At 46.9% G+C, this 19,201-nt stretch overlaps 1 long non-coding RNA gene across 1 annotated transcript in view; it reads right to left on the bottom strand.

Annotated features, from left to right (window-relative positions):
* Positions 1–15,524: 15,524 nt before the first annotated feature.
* LOC122462212 overlaps positions 15,525–19,201 on the bottom strand; it is a 40,666-nt gene continuing 36,989 nt past the window's right edge. Inside the window, exon 4 of the long non-coding RNA XR_006284627.1 lies at positions 15,525–17,963. This is a non-coding gene — a long non-coding RNA (uncharacterized LOC122462212). The remainder of the gene's footprint in view (positions 17,964–19,201) is intronic.

Genomic DNA, 19,201 nt, shown 5'->3' with positions numbered 1-19,201 from the left:
GCAGCCATCGGGGAGGGGGCGGGGCAGCGCGGGGGAGGCCCGCACAACGCGCGCAGCGCCATGTGCCTGGCCTCACACCCTGCGGCGGCACAGGGCAGGCCTTGCCTGTAGGCCGCACCCTCGGCGCTTCCTCGGCCCGGGGCTCCGCTGCAACACAGTACTCCTCCCCTCTCCCCAGCACCGGGCAGGAGCAAGCCCTGCCTCCATACTGTACTCATCCCAGCAACCCTAGAGACGACGCCCGTGAGGGAGCTGGGCCACTGGCGCCCCACCACCACCCATGGGCCACAGGCCCTCAGGGCCGGCCATAGGCACATGCAGAATAATGTCATGGGTGCCCTAGGCAGCTCTGTGCTTCGTGTGCTGCAGCGCCGGCAGCCAGCCCTATCCCCCAGCTGGCCCACATGTGCAGTGTGCACCCTGCAAGGGGCAGGGATGTTCCGAAGGGTTGCGGGGCCCAGGACAACTCCCTCCGCCTCTGCCCCGCCTCTTCCTGCCCTCATTTTCCACCCCTTATCCCAAGCCCTCTCCCTCAGCAACGGAAGCGGCCCAGGGGATTAGCAGGGGCGGCCTGGCGCTAGAAGCAGGAGTCAGGCCTAGCCCCGCACTCACCAGCGGTGGGAGGAAGCAGAGCAACCCAGCCGCAGCCACTGGCTCCCCCCTGTGTCACTCCGCTTCCTGCCACCGGTGAGTGCGCAAGGGGGGCACAGAGCCCTCCCCCCAGGCTCCCTCCCCTGAGCAACACGGCTGGGGCCGGGTCATTCCACTTCCTTCTGCCAGCACCAAGCCCCCTGCTAATCCCCTGGGCTGCTCTAGGCCTGTGGGGCCCCCTAAAACAGCCCCCCACACAGCTCCTGCCTCCACAGGCCTTTAGCACAGCCCAGATCCTCAGTATGGGGAGCAGGTGCTCGGGCTGTGGAGGGCACCATAATTGGTAGGAATAGGGCTGAATGCCATGATGTAAGCTGCCCTCCCATTATCAAGGGCCTCAGGCATGAACCAAACCCACAGGAAGCCCAAACCACAGAAATAGACCGATTCCCTGCACGAGGAAGCATAGACTGCACTGTGTACCAGGACTATAGATGCAGGATGTATACCACAAAGTAAGCCAAGTTCACAGCACAGCCAATGGCATCTGTAGCACCAGGCACAGACAGATCCCTGAAAAACCCAGACTGGGACATTGCCTTCAGCACACAATACTACCAACCATGATCACCAATAATTCCCTGCGTCATATACCTATGATCAGAATATTACTCCAGGGAAAGTCATACCCACAGTAAATACAAAGTGCAACAATCTGCCAAGTATAGTGAACTAATGGAACGCAAAATATGAAACTTTTACACATGTACATTGTATAATAGCTATATGCACGTTTTCATTAACAGATATAAAATGAGAAAAATATTTAAATCTGACAATATTCATGTCTAAATATTTGCATATATATATTTGTTACTGTTCATGTAATTTGTTTAGCTCTAGTTTGCTCGGCTCTGTACAAAACCCCAGAAGTAATCTAGGAATTTACAGTCTAAGAGCCTGATCCTGCAGTCCAATGTGCACAATGGAGCCTTTTAGCCACGTAGAATCCCACTATAGTTGACAGGACTCCATCTGGACATAAGGGTTTGCCCACATGTATCAAACATCAGGATGTGAGGGTCCAGTCTTGCAAACCTCTACTCAACTAGGTACAACAACCTTATTTATTTTAATGGTACTACTCGTGGCCTCAGTCCTCGCACAGCGAGGGAAAAAACCTCCACGGGGACTAGTGGCAGTTTCTGTTTTAGACCATTTCCCCCATCTCATTTTAATATGATGGAAAAAACAGCATTTTTACTAAGTTCAGTTAATACTTTTATGTAAAATTTTCTGAGTCAGAATGAAAAAGGACCAACTTTAAGACATTCAACCTTTCACATGCCTTTCCTGTTGTCTATTGCTATTCCTCCCCCAGAGGACAAAGCTGCTCCACCCCAAATATTATGGAGGTGATTAGAGTTCTGTGATTAAGCTTTAATCTAGACTTCCATTCTAAGCCCTATTTTCTACACTAGAACAACATTGCATACAACTATTTTCTACCCTGTAATTTTAGAGGAAAGTAACAGATTGGTTTCCAATTTGTTATTCCTATTACAGGGTATAAAAATACCCCCCCCCCCCCGAGAATTTTAAATATACAGGACTGAAAGACATTTTTATGCTGCTTACTTCAAAATTACTTATGTGCTAGATTATTGCCCAGTGTCTTATATTTTTTTTCAGCCCACACATTCTGAAAACCTACTGCTGCTGACAACTTCCATAGTTGCACTCAAATGCCACTCACAGCACAGGTTTCTTCTCACATATGGGCATTTTCCAGAAGAGAAGAATTATTGACTTAAGACATAGAGAGGAGGAAGAGATCAGGCTAAACAAAACAGTTTAAACTGGGAAGTGTCCTGTTTGTCTCATACTGTTCTGTATGATTTTGAAAGACTAGAAGTTTTTCAGAAGAAGAAAACAGTTCAATAATACTTTATTTTATAAGCTGTACAGCCTCTGACTTCAGCATTCAACTGCTTTAACCATGAGCCCATCCCATCCCTTCCTGCAATCCCATATCATTCACTATGCACCTTCCAATTTTTGCAACAAGTGAGGCTGGGTCTTACAGATAACAGCCTCCTTTACTACACGACCTGATTCCTCCCCAGAGCAGGTACATCTTATACATGGAATGATGTAGGGGTCCTGTGGAAAAAATAATACGTGACCATAAAATTAGAGACTCTATCATAATGCATATGCACAAGGGGCCTGAATTAAGGTTGTACAGGCTCCCAAAGCTTGATCACTTCTGCCCTGTCCAGCCTGGTCCTGTCCCACTCTTGACTCCTTGTCCCATTCTGCTTGCCCAGCCAGTCCCAGTTACCCTCTCCCAGCTCCTCATCTGATCCACCTCTCCTCCCACAACACCAAACTGGCTCCCATTCCTAATCTCCATCCCCAGACTCCTTCTCCAGTCTCAGTCTCTCCACCACCAACCAACCCCCCAACTCCTTGCCCCAGTCTCCCCACTCCCTGAATCCTTGTCCCAGTGTCTTTTCCCAGCCAGTCCCAGTTCTTCCCCTGCATGCCATGTCACTGTCTGGATGGCCTCCCCACTTCCTCCTCACTGATTCCTCATCTCAGTATCTTTATTCAGACAGTCACAGTCTTCCCCTGCCCTACCCCAAGTCAACTGGCTCCCAGTCCCCATCTCTTTGTTCAATCATAGAATATCAGGGTTGGAAGGGACCTCAGGAGGTCATCTAGTCCAACTTCCTGCTCAAAGCAGGACCAATCCCCAACTAAATCATCCCAATCAGTCCCAGTCTCCCCTCTCTACCCGCTTTGGCTCCCAGTCACAATCTTCCTTCCACCACCACCCCTTCCCAAGCTCCAAGTCTCAGCCTCCTTACCCAACTAGTTCCAATTTTTCTCCCCACCCTCCGGTTTCCATCTCACCATACTCCTGCCCCAGTCACACAAAAGGAGCTGTAATTGATTGATTATGATTGAGCATACTCAGTTGCTTTGAGGAGATGGTGCATGCTCAGTCTGGTTAGTAGTAGGAGCTGTGAGGTCAGTCTGTATTCTACTGTGGTTCCATGGCCGGCTGGGGATATTACCTGGTGGCTCCTTCATGGAGCTCTGAGCATGAGCGTATATCTGGCATCATTCATGAACTCCCCTGACACTTGTCCCTTTTGCGGTGTGAGGGAGAGCCTCATCTATGTAGAGTGTGTCAGGTTGCAGCCCCTCTTCTGGCTCCTCCAGACACTCCTACTGAGGTTCTGACTGCACGTTTCACCTCAACTCCTGATTTTTGCACACCGCATCTGCAGCCCCACTAAGTCACGAGATGTCCTCACCAAGCTTCTCCTGGCACTGGCCAAGACAATCATCCATTACAGCAGGAGGAGGAAACTGTGGGGGGGGGGAATCGCTCTGCAACTGTGGAGCCTGCTTCCATTCCTTTATCCAATCACACCTCCAGGCAGAGTTATGCTGGGTGGTGTCCACTGACTCCTTAGACACCTTTGAGAAGCAGTGGGTGATGTGAAGTGTTCTCTGGTTGGTGTCCCCTTCAGGTTCCCTGATTTTTACCCTATGACCATGTGATGAAGTGGGAATGTTCTTAATGTTTTCTCTGAATACTATGTTGGTGCCTCAGTTTCTACTATGCATTTCTTAAGTATCTAGGTGGTGGGATAAGGGTGTGTGATTGTTGCAGAGCCTTAGAGGGCCAGGGTGATGCTGTCTGCACAGAGAATGGCTGACACCCTGTCTCCTGGCAACTGATGGCCTGGGGCCCTCCCCTGCAAAGATGCCAACTGAAGGTGTTGGAGAACAAAGATCAGGTGGCCTCCTTGCCCGGGAAGGAGACAAAGGCCAGAGGAGGGGCTGGAGAGTTTCAGTTTGGAGCTGGCTGGGGAAAGAAAGGAAGGCCCAGACCCGGGGTCTGGGCTCCCTGGCCCCAAGATGGACCTGACTGAGGGGTCCTGTTTCCTATAACTACAAGCTCTGTTTTGGACTGTGTTTCTGTCATCTAATAAACCTTCTGTTTTACTGGCTGGCTGATAGTCACATCTGACTGCAGAGGTGGAGTGCAGGGCCCTCTGGCTTCCCCAGGAGCCCCGTCCAGGAGGACTCATTGTGGGAAGCGCATGGTGTGGAAGGGGATGCTGAATGCTCCAAGGTCAGTTCCAGGAAGGTCGAAGCTGTATAAGCTTCTTGCCTTCGAGACAGTATGCTCACAGAAGAGGCATGCTCCCCCAGAGTCCTGGCTGGTTTCATATGGAGTAGTTCCAGAGCATCACACGGTGACTCCATGACAGACCATCCCTGTTTCTTCATTTGTAGTCCCCACTATTCAGTTGTGGTCCAATCTCACTAGCCCCTCTCCCCTGGCTAATGAGGAGGGACTTTAGCTTCATCTCCCATAACAGGTGCTAGGAGCGATGAGAGGCAACAAGCATGCTGAATGACGAACAGAATCTTTAGAGATTTTAGCAGCTAAGATGCAAGTCTCGAGTTAGTGTCATGGATCCACAGTATCCGCTTTGGAACAGTATGCAAGACCCCTAAGGGGTCTCACTCTTCCTGTCATGTAGCTTATCCTGTGCCTCACCACCTCCTCAGACTGAATCTCTGGGACTCCAACTCTCCTGCTTCACAGCATGAACTCTGTTCAGTAAGTCCAAATGAGAGAGATTCCTGGTAGAGATTTGTACACTCTTCCAGAAGTTCCAGGATTAATGCACCTCACCAAGCATTTACGGTGACACTCAAACAGCATGGTCAAAAGAATACAGTTTACTAGTCAACTGGAACACAGCATAGGAGCCATTAAGTTAGTGTAGAGAAATGAAGGTTAAAGCATAGACCATTCTGGTCAGCACAGAAGCCCAGCCGAGCTATAGTGAATACCATTGTTCAAGCTCCATGTGCCTCTCGGTCAGTTCCCAGATGAAAACAAAGACTTCTTCCAACAGCTCTCTCTTATCCCCCCACCTCACACCTTCCTGTAAAAACAAGGGTTAAAAGCAGCCCTGGAGAGTGCTGCAGCTGTGAAAGGCTAGGCTGATTGGGGAAGCAGCCACAGCTGTGGCCAGCTTAATTAGGGCCCAGCTGGCCCTGATAAGAAGGCTGTGGGCCAGAAGCTGAAAGAGTCTCACTCTAGCTCAGAAGTGGGAAGGGTTAGCTGCCTAAAAGTGAGGTACCTGAAGCAGAACAGTGCTGGGGAAGGGCAAAGGGAACTAGGGAGCTCCAGCCTGGTGAACCCCCAGGCTGCAGGTCTTAGTGAAGGCCTGCAAAAAGTACTGGGGATGCAGAGAGGTAGCCTAGGGATAAACAAAGGCAGGTCATACCCCCTTGCCAATGATGAGTGGCCATTACAGTCTGCCCCAGTGAGTGGAGCCTAGATGATGACTGGCAGTAGCCACTGAGGCAAGGTGAGTTTAGAGGGTTGGGGGTTCCCCTGGGAGGGAAGACCCAGATTGTGGGGTACTGCTGGGGGTAGAAACCCAAGGGAAAGGGATAGTGGGGTCTAGAAGGGATAGGGGGCCAGCAGCAGGCGAGACACTGGTCTGCAGAGGGCGTTCCATAAGCTGGAAAAGAGCCAATTCCCAGATGACCAGCAGGAATATTCTCAAGCTAGGGAATGTTGCTGAGCTTTCCTGCAGAGAGGTGGGGAAATCTATCTCCCTGCAGATCACTGGTTGCTAGGTGTCACTGTCTGGTGATTGTCTTTGCCATCATCTTCAGAGATTCTCCACTGATATGGGGTCAGCCTCTGGCAGTCCTTCTCCAATGACCCATTTAGTCTCAAGACAGCAAGGCAACATTCACACTCATGTTTCTTAAGCCTGGTCTAAACTGAAAAGTTAGGTTGAAGGAAACTACCTCAAGTCGACCTATTAATGTATGTGTCTACACTGCCGGGTCCTTTACGCTGACCTAAGTCACCTCTAATGTTGACTTCTGTAATCCCCCTCTGCAACAGGTGTAGCGCTTAATTCGATTTTCATGGGTCGACTGTGAGGTAGCGCAGACACAGTGTTGTGTAATTTGACTTAATTGGCCTCCAGGTGGAGTCTCACAATGCTCATCTGTGACTGCTCTAGAGATCATTCTCAACTCTGCTGCACTGGAGCCAGGTACACAGGAAACAGCCCCTTCCCTGCTAAAGCCCCAGGAATGTTTGATTTCCCATTTCCTGTTTGATCAGCATTGGGAGCATGCCAGCTTGAGCACAGCTGATCATGGAGACTACACGCCCCAAACGTGCTCCAGCCTGGTCCGCACAGGAGGTGGTGGATCTCATCGCTGTGTGGGGAGAAGAGTCTGTGGAGGCAAAGCTCCGATCTAGCAGAAGAAACGCTGACATCTATGCAAAGATCGCTCATGGAATGGAGGAGAAGGGCTACACGAGGGACACACAGTAGTGCTGTGTGAAAATAAAAACTTTGCCAAATGTACCAGAAGGCAAGGGAGGCGAACAGTCATTCTGGTGCTGAATCCTACACATGCCAGTTCTATAACAAGCTGCGATTCTCGGGGGTGACCTTACCAGCGCCCCCACAAGCACTGTGGACACCTCATAGGTGAGAGTCCAGGGACAACAAGGACAACAATATGGTGAATGAGGAAGAAGGAGGAGAAAAATGAGAGACAGGCGAGCAGTGGATCCATTCTCCCCAAGAGCCAGGAAATATTTTTAACCCTGGAGCCCTGTGGGTCACAGGACATCATGGTGGCCGACCATGATGCCAGGGAAGGCCCTTCTGGTGAGTATACAGTTACAATCAAAGTCCAGTTAAACTTTAGCAGGCGCATACATTTGGTACTATTGCATGTTTACTGTGAAGAAGCAGCCAGGTGCTGTAGCTGTGATTCTCTGCTTACAAGAGGCTGCTCCAGCTACACAGAGGGTGGCCCCCGGAAAAGATGTTTATGTGGACTGGGATAGCCCGGGAATCCTCCATGGATGTCTCTAGGAAACTTTCATGGAGGTACTCTGTAATCCTTTGCAGAAAGTTTCTGGGCAAGGCAGACTTATTTCTTCCACCATGGTGGGACACTTTCCCATGCAATTCCTGAATTAATTCTGCTGGCATCATTGCGGTACACAGCATAGCAGCATAAGGACCGGGTCTACACCCACACGCTTGCAGCACCTCCTTCCTTTCCACCTCTGTTACCCTCAGGAGACTGATATCACATAGGGTCGCCTAGGGGAAACGGGGGAAATTCTCATTAAAAGTACTCTTACAAGAGATGAAAAAGGGGGCATGTAGACCCACCCCACCCCCCACATTTCGGATCGCCAAACCACATGGCCGCTAAGGTGCCTTTACTGTGCTTGGCATGGGTCAGCAAGTAGCTTAAAGTGGCTGATAAGGGACTGGAGCCCCACATGAGAGATTCTGCAATTTGGGAGTGAAAACGTTCCCCCCCCGCCCCGCCCCGTTCATAAATAGCTTCCCGTGGTGCTATGGGGAAGGGCCACTGTCTGACTAGCTACCTCTCCTCCCGACATGAGCCTGCCATAAACGTCATTAAACGTGCGATCACCCGTGACCTGGGGGGACCTACTCACTGTGGCTGGAGCAGCAAAATGGCAGAGTGAATGGTTACAGAGTCTGATTATATTATGGCTTGCACCTAGTGTAATGTTTTGTTTCTGTTTTTTTAATGAAAACTGCCTTGCTATGGAAACATTTTATTCATGTACAATGACAACTTTATTTTTTCCCATGACTGACAGCTGGAAATATGTCCTTCGGAATGTCTTCAACACCTGAAAGCAGATTTTCTCTGATTAGGAGGAGAAGTTCACCGAGAACGCCTATGGGAGAGCGGACACAGAGCTGAGAGTGTGGAGAAATTCACTGTCCAAGAAGTTAGACGTGGACATGGAGAACAGGAAAGCTTCCAATGAGCAAGAGCATGCGATGCAGGATGAGATACTTTGGATTATGAGGGACCAAGCAGACATGTTGAGGTGTCTGGTTGAATTGCAGGAACAGAAGCAGGAGGGTGGAGTCCCTCTGCAGACTCTGGTGGACAGCCAGCCAGCATCGCCTGGTGCAGAATCACCCTCCCACAAGCATTCCATGAGGCATGAGTGAATAGTCCATTATCCCTTTCACTTAACTCAGGGGGAGGGTACAAGGAACAGAAGGCACTCATTCACAGACCTTTAATGGTCTGGAATGTGGTGTTAGGTTACACAGCTGAAAGTGTTTCTCCCGTTCCAACTTTAGAACCCCTTTTCCCCAAGGTTGCTTTTTTTTTCTCCCCCCTTCTCCCTCTTTACTTATGTTTGTTAAATAAAGTAAATGGATTCAAGAAATAAATGTTCTTTATTGAGTAGAAGCAGTGGGCTTGGGCGGGGGGTTGGCTTTACAGGGACAGTGATACAAGCCAGGTGAAGGTTTGGGAAAACACAGTGCAGACAAGCAGCTCACATTACTGTGACTCATTATTGTAACAGCTTTTCAAAGCCTTGCGGATAAGCAGCACCTCTTGCTGTGCTCTTCTTATTGCCCTGATGTCTGACTGCTCAAAAGTGCTGCCATGCAATCTGTCTCAACTACCCACCCTTGAGGAAAATTTCCCCCCCTTTTTTTCCACCCACAGATATTACGGAGCACACAGCAGGCAGCTATAATTATGGGGATATTCTCTTCACTAAGGTCCAACCTTGTTAGTAAACTTCTCCAGCGCCCTTTTAAACCACCAAAGGTACATTCACTCACCATTCTGCACTTGCTGAGCCTATAGTTGAACCATTCCTTACTGCTGTCCAGACGGCCAGTGTATGGCTTCATGAGCCATGGGACCAAGGGGTAGGTTGGGTAGCCCAGGATAACTATAGGCATCTCAATGTTGTTAGTGTTCATTTTGTGATCTGGAAAGGAAGTCCTGGATTGCAGCTTTTTGAACAGACCTGAGTTCCTAAAGATGCATGCGTCATGAAGCTTTCCCGACCATCCAATGTTGATGTCAGCGAAACGCCCCGTGATCCACCAGCACTTACAACACCATTGAAAAGTATCCCTTTCAGTTTATGTACCCTTTGGCAAGGTGGTCTTGTGCCAAGATGGGGATATGCGTGCCATCTATTGCCCCACCGCAATTAGTGGATAGTTTTGCTGCAATAGGGTTCCCTATGTCCTGCATATTTTCCCAGACTCACTACCCTTCGAAGCAGAAGTCAACTAATAGCCCTACACACTTGGAGCACAGCAGCTTCCACAGTTGATTTACCTACTCCAAATTGATTCCCCATTGACCGGTAACTGGCATTGCAAGCTTCCAAATGGCAATTGCCACTTGCTTCTCCACTGTCAGAGCAGCTCTCATTTTTGTGTTGCTGAACTCCAGGGCAGGAAAAGCTCTGCACAGAGTTCCTGGAAGTCAATGCCCATGTAGCAGTTTTGCAAATGGGACATTAGTGAGAAAAGCAATTGAGGTGGAAAGTGAGCTGGTGCAATGTGCTCTTTCCTTGAGGAGGTTGTCAATTGTGTAGTTGGAAGGACAGATGCATACATGTGAGATCGATTTGGAAAGGCATTGTTTAGACATGGCTGCTGTTTTTTGATCTTTTGGTCATTGAAAAGAATTAAGCGTAGAGATTTTTGGAAAGATTTAGTTCTGTCCAGATAGAAAGCTAATGCTCATCTGATATCCAGGATGTGCAATGTTGCCTGCTGTTGGTTGCTGTGTGGTTTTGGAAAGAAGCAGGGAAGGTGAATAGGTTGATTTAGATGGAAAGAGTATGGTACCTTGGGAAGCAATTTGGAATGTGGACATAGTGTAACCTTATCTTTATGAAAAATTGTACATTGGGGGGGTATGCCAAAAGAGCTCTAATTTCACCAACTCATCAAGCAGAGGTGATAGCGACAAGAAACTGTTTTAATGGATAAATGAATGTAGGAGCACATTGCCATGGGTTCAAACAGAGATCCAGTAAGAAAGCATAGAATGAGGCCAGGGTCCCAAGCTGGGGTTGGGTCCCAAATGGGAGAATAAATATTCTGAAGATCTTTTAGGAAATGTTTCATGAGTGAATGGGTGAAGATGGAATGGCCGTCTATCTGGCAGTGAAAGGTGGTGATGGTTACCAGATGCACACGAATGGCGCTTGTGGATAATCAATCATTTAAGGTGTAAAATATATTCCAGGATAAGCAGTAGTGCAGGGGCACTCATTGCCTTGACCTGATTGGAGGCACACCAGTATCAGGATCTGGTCCATTTGTGCAGGTAAACGTGTCTAGTTGTATTACCCCTGCTATTCAAGAGTGCCAGTTTAAATAGTTCTGAATAGATTTCCGAATCCAGGAACCATGTAGGAGCCATGCTTTCAGGTGGAGTAGTTGTAGATTAGAATGGAGGATGTGAAAGGAGTCTCAGAGTCAGATGGAGAGGGATCAGAGAGCTTACTGTCATGCGAATGAGGTAAATGTACCAGAACTGTTGTGGCCATGGCGGAGCTATAAGAATGATACAGGCCTAGTCCCCCTGTATCTTGTGGAGTACTGGGAACAGAAGAGGGAAAGGAGGAAAGGCATAGAATAGCAGTGTGATGTAATGAGAAATGCATCTCCCAGGGATCCATGTCTCTGTCCTGCTCGCAAACAAAATTGAGGGCAGCAAGCATTCTCCGGTGTGGCAAAGAGGTCTATGGTGGGGAATCCCCAGGGGTTGAAGGTGTGCTGAAGGACTTGCATGTATAATTCCCGCTAGTGATTGTGGGAGAATCTCCAGCTCAGTGAGTCCACAGTGGTGTTCTAGTGTCTGGGGAGCCATGCAGCTGAGATGGTGATGCTGTGATGGATACCCCAGTTCCATAATTTTAGTGCTTCCAAGCATAGAGTGGGACCTTGCTCTGTCTTGCCTGTTGATGTAGAACATGCAAGCAATATGGTCTGTCATGACTATGATGGTACGACGTGTGATCAATAGAGAAAGTGACAGCAGGCACTGCAAACTTCTCATAGCTCGAAGTGGTTGATATGTAAGCTAGATTTGGTTAAGGACCATCTGCCCTACACTGTATGAGAGTGAAGGTCACTCCCCAACTGATTAAGGTGGCATTGATTGTTAGACTCATGGATGGCACTGGTTGGAGGAAAGGAACGCCGACACAGACATTCTTGGGCTGTGTCCACCAGAGTAGTGAGTTCTTAACCTTCATGGGCATGGATAAAAGTTTCTGTAGGCTGTGCCTATGAAGTACATAGACTGTACACAGCCACACGTGAAGGTATTGTACACGTAACCAACCGTACTTTACCATGAATGTGGCAGCTGCCATATGGCCGGGTTGTTGGAGGCATATCCTGGCTGAGACCTGGGGACAGGTTCTCATGATGGATACAAAATCGACTGTAGTAGAGAATCTGTGAGATAGGAGAAAGGCCCAGGCTTGTATCGCATTCAGTTGTTTCCCAATAATCTCCAGGTGTTGCACTGGAATCAGTGCAGATTTCTCTAAGTTTATGCGAAGGCTGAAACTCAAGAAAAGGTCCATCATTTCGATGGCATGAAGTGCGTTGTTTTCAGATGAGGCCTTGAGGAGACAGTCGTCTAAGAATGAAAAGAGGACAGCGCTCTCTTTGCATAGATAGGCAGCCACTACCGCGAGGACTTTAGAGAACACCCAAGGGGTTGTATAAAGTCCAAAGGGCAGTATTTTGTACTGATGGTGATCGGTCCCCATGATGAATCAGAAGAACCATCTGTGTGCAGGGTGTATTGTGATATGAAAATACGTGTGTTGGAGGTAGAGGGCCAAGAATGAGTCTCCTTCTTCCAGTGGTGGGATAATAGTGAGAAGGTTACCATATTGAAGCATTGCAGTTCGACAGACTTGTTTTGATTTTTGAAGGTCCAGGATCGGTCTCCACCAGCCAGATTTCTTTTGGACCAGAAAGTAATGGGAGTGAAAACCCTTCCCTCCATGCTGAGATGGGACGGGTTCTATGGCTCCCAGTTGCAGGTGGTGATTTCTTTCTTCTCGTAGAATGGGTTTGTGAGAAGGGTCCCTGAAGAGGGATGGGGAGTGAGGGTGGGATAAATAGGAAAGGGATGGAGTATCCTTCCTTGATGATCTCTAAAACTCACTTCTCTGCGTATTAGCCGTTATGATGGAAAGAAAGGGGCTAAGTAGTTGCCAAACTGGTGGAATGTCAGAGATGTGACTGGAATGGGGGAGACTTCTCAGGGCCTTGACCACACCTTCAAAATTGCTGTTTGGTCAAAGGTGCGTGAGAAGTAGCTCCTTGAGGAATCGTATGTCTGTGTTTGGTAGGGGGCTTCTGTCGATGACGTTGCATATCGTAGTGCCACTGGGAAGTGTGCTGCAGTGGTCAGGATCTTGGGGGAAGTTGGTATTTTCCCTAGATGTCTCTTTGGCACTGGTGTGTTAATGCTGAGAGAGTGTGAAGAGTTGTTCAGGAGCCCTTAAGGGAGTGTAGGGATTCATCCATACATACATTGAATAATTTGGGGCCCTCAAAGGGTAGGTCCTCAGTGGTGGTTTGTACCTCCTGAGGAAGGCCAGAGAGGTGCATCCAGGACACATCTCATGACGACAGTCACGATGGAATGGGCAGCAGTATCTGCTGAGTCCAAAGAGGCTTGTAAGGTGGTACGGGTAAAGAGCACATTTCACCAGCTCGCTCTCCACCTCAATTGCTTTTCTCACTAATGTCCCAATTGCTGACATTTGCAAAACTGCCACATGGGCCTTGACTTCCAGGAACTTTGTGCAGAGCTTTTCCCGCCCTGGAGTTCAGCAATGGACCTTGGGATACAAGTGCCTGAAGTTGGTTGGTGTGTGGTTTTTTTTTTTTTTTTTGGTCCTCAGGAAGATCTTGGCAGAGTTTCTGTAGTTTAGAATAGTTAAGGTAGCTGTACTCAGCCATGAGCCTTGTAATTGGATATTCATAACTGGAGCATTGTGGATGAATAGACAAGCCCAGATAAGTCCAATTGTTTCCAGTCTCTGTCATGGGGGGGGGGGGTATGGAGGTTGGTATTGGCATCCCTTTTTGTGCACAGCATTGACAACTAAAGAATTTGGGGTGGGGTGGGAAATTAAAAATTCCATATCCTTTGTGGGAACACAGTATTTTTTTATCTGCCTATTTGCAGGTTGACAGGATGGATGCTGGGATCTGCCAGAGCACCTTGGCAGGGTCAAAAAAGACCTCATTGACAAGAAGGGCCATTTTGGAGGACGAGGATGTGTGCAGGATGTTGAGCAGTTTGTTGTTGGTCTTTCAGTTCCTCCAAAGGGATCGGAGGAGAATCAGCAATCCTGCAAAACAAGTCCTGGAAGTATTTAAAGTCGTTGGCCGCCATGGAGGATGGGAAGCATGATAGCCTCATCAGGGGAAGAAGAGGAGAAGTGGAGTGGAGGTGGAACTTCCTCCTCCTGTTCTTCCTCCTCAACCACTATAGGGAGGAGTTCAGTCTCTGGTGGTCGAGAGACCGACGGAGATGAGCGTGAGGGCCTCTGGCTTTCATGTGTGGGAGGCTTCCCAAATTGTGCTCCGTACATGGCCCAAAGATCCCAGTATGGCCAATGTGGGGGGAGTGGCACATGGGGTTGCAGCCATGGCAGTCCATAGCAGGGCCCTGGTCAAGTTGGAGTTTGTGGGTAGTGAGGATGTGTAGAGGACGCCCTCTATGCTTGTCCTCAATATGAGGGTGCGACAGAATACTCTTCCTCCTCTGCATCACTGGGTAAAGGGGTGCTGTCCTCAGATGAGAAAGGGAAGAATGGTGTGATTCCAGAGAGGACAGAAGTGGAAGGAAATTATGTGTGACGAACGATGACTCAGGGAAATCAGATCCCCTAAAGATATTCTTGTATCTGAACTCTTGGGGAGGAGCATCATCAGCGCATGTATCAATGTCAAGGAAGAGATGTAGTCCCTTGAGCAGTCAGCAGATGGAGTTGAAGACATGCTCAGTGCAGAGGACTTGGACAATGGCTGAGGGCTTGCCCAATGCTGAAATGAGTGTTGGCGGCAATAGAGCTGTCGGCGCTGGTGGTTTTCTCGGTGCCATAGTGCCCAAAGTAGGTCTGGTTGGGGTGGAGGGTATCAGTTTAGACTGTTTCAGGTCTTGGTCTCCAGTGTTGAACGACAGAGCTGATGACTGTAGGTCTGCCTGGTTAGGGTCTTTTGACCTTGCTTAGCTCTGGTACCCAGGGTACTAGGACAGTCCCTGGAGCTACATCCCCTCTCTGAGGATGTTGAGGCAACTGACCTCACAGGGTATGGTGTCATGGTGGGCAGTATCTCAGAGGGCGATGAAGGAGCCCATTTCTTCCTATCCACGGGGGAAACAGAACATTTTCTTTTAATGGGACTCAGCAAAGGGGGTTGGTGGACAACTTAGTGAAGCGTGATAGCTGCTCAGGGGAAGAATCTGGGCCAGGGGCCAATACTGGACGCAATGATTTCTCCATGAGGAGAAGTCTTGGTTGAATGTCCCAGTCTTTTCTGGCTGTGGCAGTCAGGTTGTGACAATAAGCACACTTTTGCGGGATGTGGCCCTCTCCCAGGCAGCAAATGCACTGCGGATGGCCATCAGTTATTGGAAGGCATCCCAGCAGGAGATGCACCTCTTAAACCAGGGAGATACAGGCATAAGGGTGAGGGGAAAAAGCTTCCCAGTCAGGGAGGATGGGAAGCAGGAAAATGGAAACCTAAGCTACAAACTAACAGGAAGACAAAGCAAAAAATATATATTTTTTTTTAAAAGGGGGAGGATGAAAAGAACAACGTAACTATGAACTTCACTAAAAACTAACAGGTAAGGCACTATCTAGCTAGTCAAAGAAGGAGAAGCGGGTTCTGGTGGGGATTGCGTTCCCAGGCGAAAGGTGGTAGAGAAGGAACTGTGGGGCGCTCAGACCGCACATTGCTCTATATAATCCTGCTCATAGTGCAAGATGGGGGAGGTGCACATGTGCAGGCCAACAGGCACTGCTGATGAATATCTTTGATCACAGGTGCAGGGGGCACTGCCAAATGTACAGTAGAACAGCAATAAAAGCCATCACTCGAAGAACGTAGGCTAAACTGTCCTAAGGAAGGTCTCTTGGGAGATGCCAAACCCTTGAAAGATGTTTAAGCTGAACTTATTGTTGCATAGCTATTAAGTCAAACCCCAAGAAGAGGATGAATTTGGATTCTGCACAGTATGTGGACTATATCAGAGCAGTTTGGGAACAATATCTGCTCACAATAGCATATTTCCAGTTGGTACATAGCAAGAAAGACATATCAGACTGAGGCACTCCTATTAATTGCTCTTGAAGTTACGGGTTTAATTTTTTTAATGCTTGCAGACATGAGACACTTACATTTAACAAGCAAAGATCCACATGATATGGCAGTCATAGCTGCTGCCAAAATTTCATTAGCATGGATAAGTAAAGATGGGGAACCTGAAACAGTATGAATACACAGATACTAAATGAACATCTGCAAAACAAACATTGTTCAACACATGTGGTTTACTTAAGCACTCCACAAGATGTACGCTTGTAAAACTGATTGCATTCAGTCTCCCGAGGCTGGTTGTTACTTATAACATCATACCTTGAGGAATTCAGCATAAGTATAAACACTTCAGAGTGATCTATTCTGTTTATAAAATGATTCCATAATATCTGATAGATACATGTAACTTGTTTATATTTTCCCCTTTTTTGAGCAAATGTGCAAAGACGAACATACAGTACTTCAGTGTAAATCTTCCACCTCCAACCTCCTAAATGTCTAAAATGAGCCTCCTGTATGCCAGGCATTTTAAAAGCTTCTTTAAACTGCTTCCAACAAATCAGCATGCAGGACAATAAAAGGTAATTAGACCATACAGGAGTTTAATTCTCCCTGCAACGTGCATGTACAACTCACATTAACATTAATGGAAGTTACTCTCATTCATCAGGGACAGAACAGATTCCAAAATGACTGAAGTTATAGGAAATGTTCTAATTAGATGAAAATAATCAAGATGAAAACAGGTTCACTTATTACTACATTATTCTTTTGCCTGAAGGCAAAGAAAAAGTGTTGCTTTTAAAAAATAATAATAATAAAGCACCCCTTTAATGTCCAGGGTTTTTCTGTTGTAATTTGATTAATATATTAAGATAAGCTTAGTCTATTAAAAATAGATCCTTAATTGTTTATAAATGAAAGGATAAATAAGCCACACAATTTATCTACTGCAACTCTAAAAATTAAGGTCCTACTCCAGCATTTCTCACATAGACGTCAAAAGGAGTTTACTTTCATAAGGACTACTAGATTGCACCCAGTGTCACTTACATCACACCAAATTCAGTGCTAAATGTTTACCACCTCATATGTTCCAAACAGGGGAAAGAAAACCCAAGCAAATAAATATTTGGTTTGGCTTTTGTATCCACAGGTGTTCAATTAAACAATTCAACAGTAAAGAGCACTGTTGCACTGGGATAATGCCAGACAATGGTTACAGTGCTTGGCTGAAGTGTTAAACTGCACAAAAAATGGTGCAACACCACTGAACATATGCCTCAGAGAATCTTGTTTAAAAGGGACGTCATAGAACTTGTCTTATTGAGTAGTATTTATAGCCATATTCCCTGTGACTCTAGAAAAAAAAGTTTTAATTGATTGCAGAAGTTGTCTATAAACCTCAGTTATTAGGAGTCCTAGTCATTATGAGTCCCCTAGTAGCTGAAAGCCCATGCTGTCCCACAGGTCTGCAGCTGGGCCAAGTAACCCACCACTGTAACCCTTGCATGCAAATTAGATGCAGAGGAAGGGCGGTGATTGAGTGAGTTACATCTGATATCACAATGGTCTAAGACTCTTGTCATGGCTTTCTGTATTGTACATTGCACTGTGTCTGATAACATAAAAAGTGGACTGTAACAGGCTGCAAATCCCAGTGATGATTAGACTATCACCATGTTCAAAGAAAAGAAAACTCGACTATGATTATAGCTGTTTTCATCACTTCACACTGACTCAGACATTCTAAGCTTCAGAGTGACACACAGCGACAATCCTAGACTTTTATTATATAGATAAAATCTCCAAAATTAGACCATCTTATTTAAGACATACACATGCCTCCTTAATGCAACACTGCCAAGGAAAGAGGAAGGTATTGTGTGTGTTTCTCTGCCAAGGCACAGTAGTTTCACATCAGCATAATGTGATCAGACATTCAGCTGCAGATCCACACACATATGGGAAGTAGAAATGCTTTTTGTAACAGTTCCCCTCTCCAGGGTTTGTAAATCACTAGAAATTAATTATTCTGGAATCAGATGTAGGACCCCCAAAGCAGTTCATCTCTCTGTCCAGTGGAGGGTGAAGGAAGAACTCCTTTAACAAACAAACAAGACAAGCAACCACTTGCACAGGAGCTGAAAAATACTGGGCTAGACTGTGCTTAGCCCTGATGTAGCCAAGTATGGGAGAGGTTTCAATGGTAGCCATGTTAGTCTGTAGAAGTGCAAAAAAAAAAAAAAAAAAAAAACACCACACTGAGGAGTCCTTGTGGCACCTTAGAGACTAACCAATTTATTTGGGCAAAAAACTTCATGGGCTAGAACCCACTTCATCAGATGTATGAAGTAAAAGATACAGGAGCAGGTATAAATACATGAAAGGATGTGGGTTGCTTTACCAAGTGTTTGGTCAGTCTAATAAGGAGGAAGGATAGCTCAGTGGTTTGAGCATTGGCCTGCTAAACCCAGGGTTGTGAGTTCAATCCTTGAGGTGGCCATTTACAGATCTGGGGTAAAAATTGGGGATTGGTCCTGCTTTGAGCAGGGGGTTGGACTAGATGACCTCCTGAGGTCCCTTCCAGCCCTGATATTCTATGAAATCAATTAACAGCAGGATATCAAGGGAGGAGAAATAACTCTTGAAGTGGTAAGAGAGTGGCCCATTACAGACAGTTGACAAGAAGGTCAGAGTAACTAGGAAGAAATTAGTATTGGGGAAATTAAGTGTGGGGTACGACTGGGACTATGTTTCAAGTAGGAGAGAGTATTCTCCCCCTTCCACATCATACCTTAGAGCTATCCATATTTAAACTCCCAGCACTTGGGGTACCACAGGGACTATGTTCAGGATGTTTCTCCCCAGCAGTTACTAGGTAGAGTCATGAGTCTTTCTCCCCACCCTATCTAAGTCATAATGCTACATTTGTGACATCCATGAGCAGCTGTGGAGCAGAGAGGACTCCTGACAGTGAAAATAAGCCATAAGAACAATCAACTCCTGAGCAACAAATATCTTCTCATTACACACAACTTCCTAATAAAGGAAAAAAATTCTAACAAAATTCTAAGAAATGCTAAGAAATTCAGAATATGATACACATAAATTTTCCCTTACTAGAACGTTATTCAGGATTTCTTCTAAGGTGATAGAATTCTACTATCCATGTATCACATAAAAACTTTCCAAAACCTACTGTACATACTGTCAGATTTCAGAGTAACAGCCGTGTTAGTCTGTATTCACAAAAAGAAAAGTAGTACTTGTGGCACCTCAGAGACTAACCAATTTATTTGAGCATAAGCTTTCGTGAGCTACAGCTCACTTCATCGGAT

Source organism: Chelonia mydas, chromosome 10 (genome assembly GCF_015237465.2).
Source record: "Chelonia mydas isolate rCheMyd1 chromosome 10, rCheMyd1.pri.v2, whole genome shotgun sequence".
NCBI lineage: Eukaryota > Metazoa > Chordata > Testudines > Cheloniidae > Chelonia > Chelonia mydas.
The sequence above is the reverse complement of the archived record's forward strand: the minus strand, read 5'-3'. Positions and strand labels throughout refer to the sequence as shown.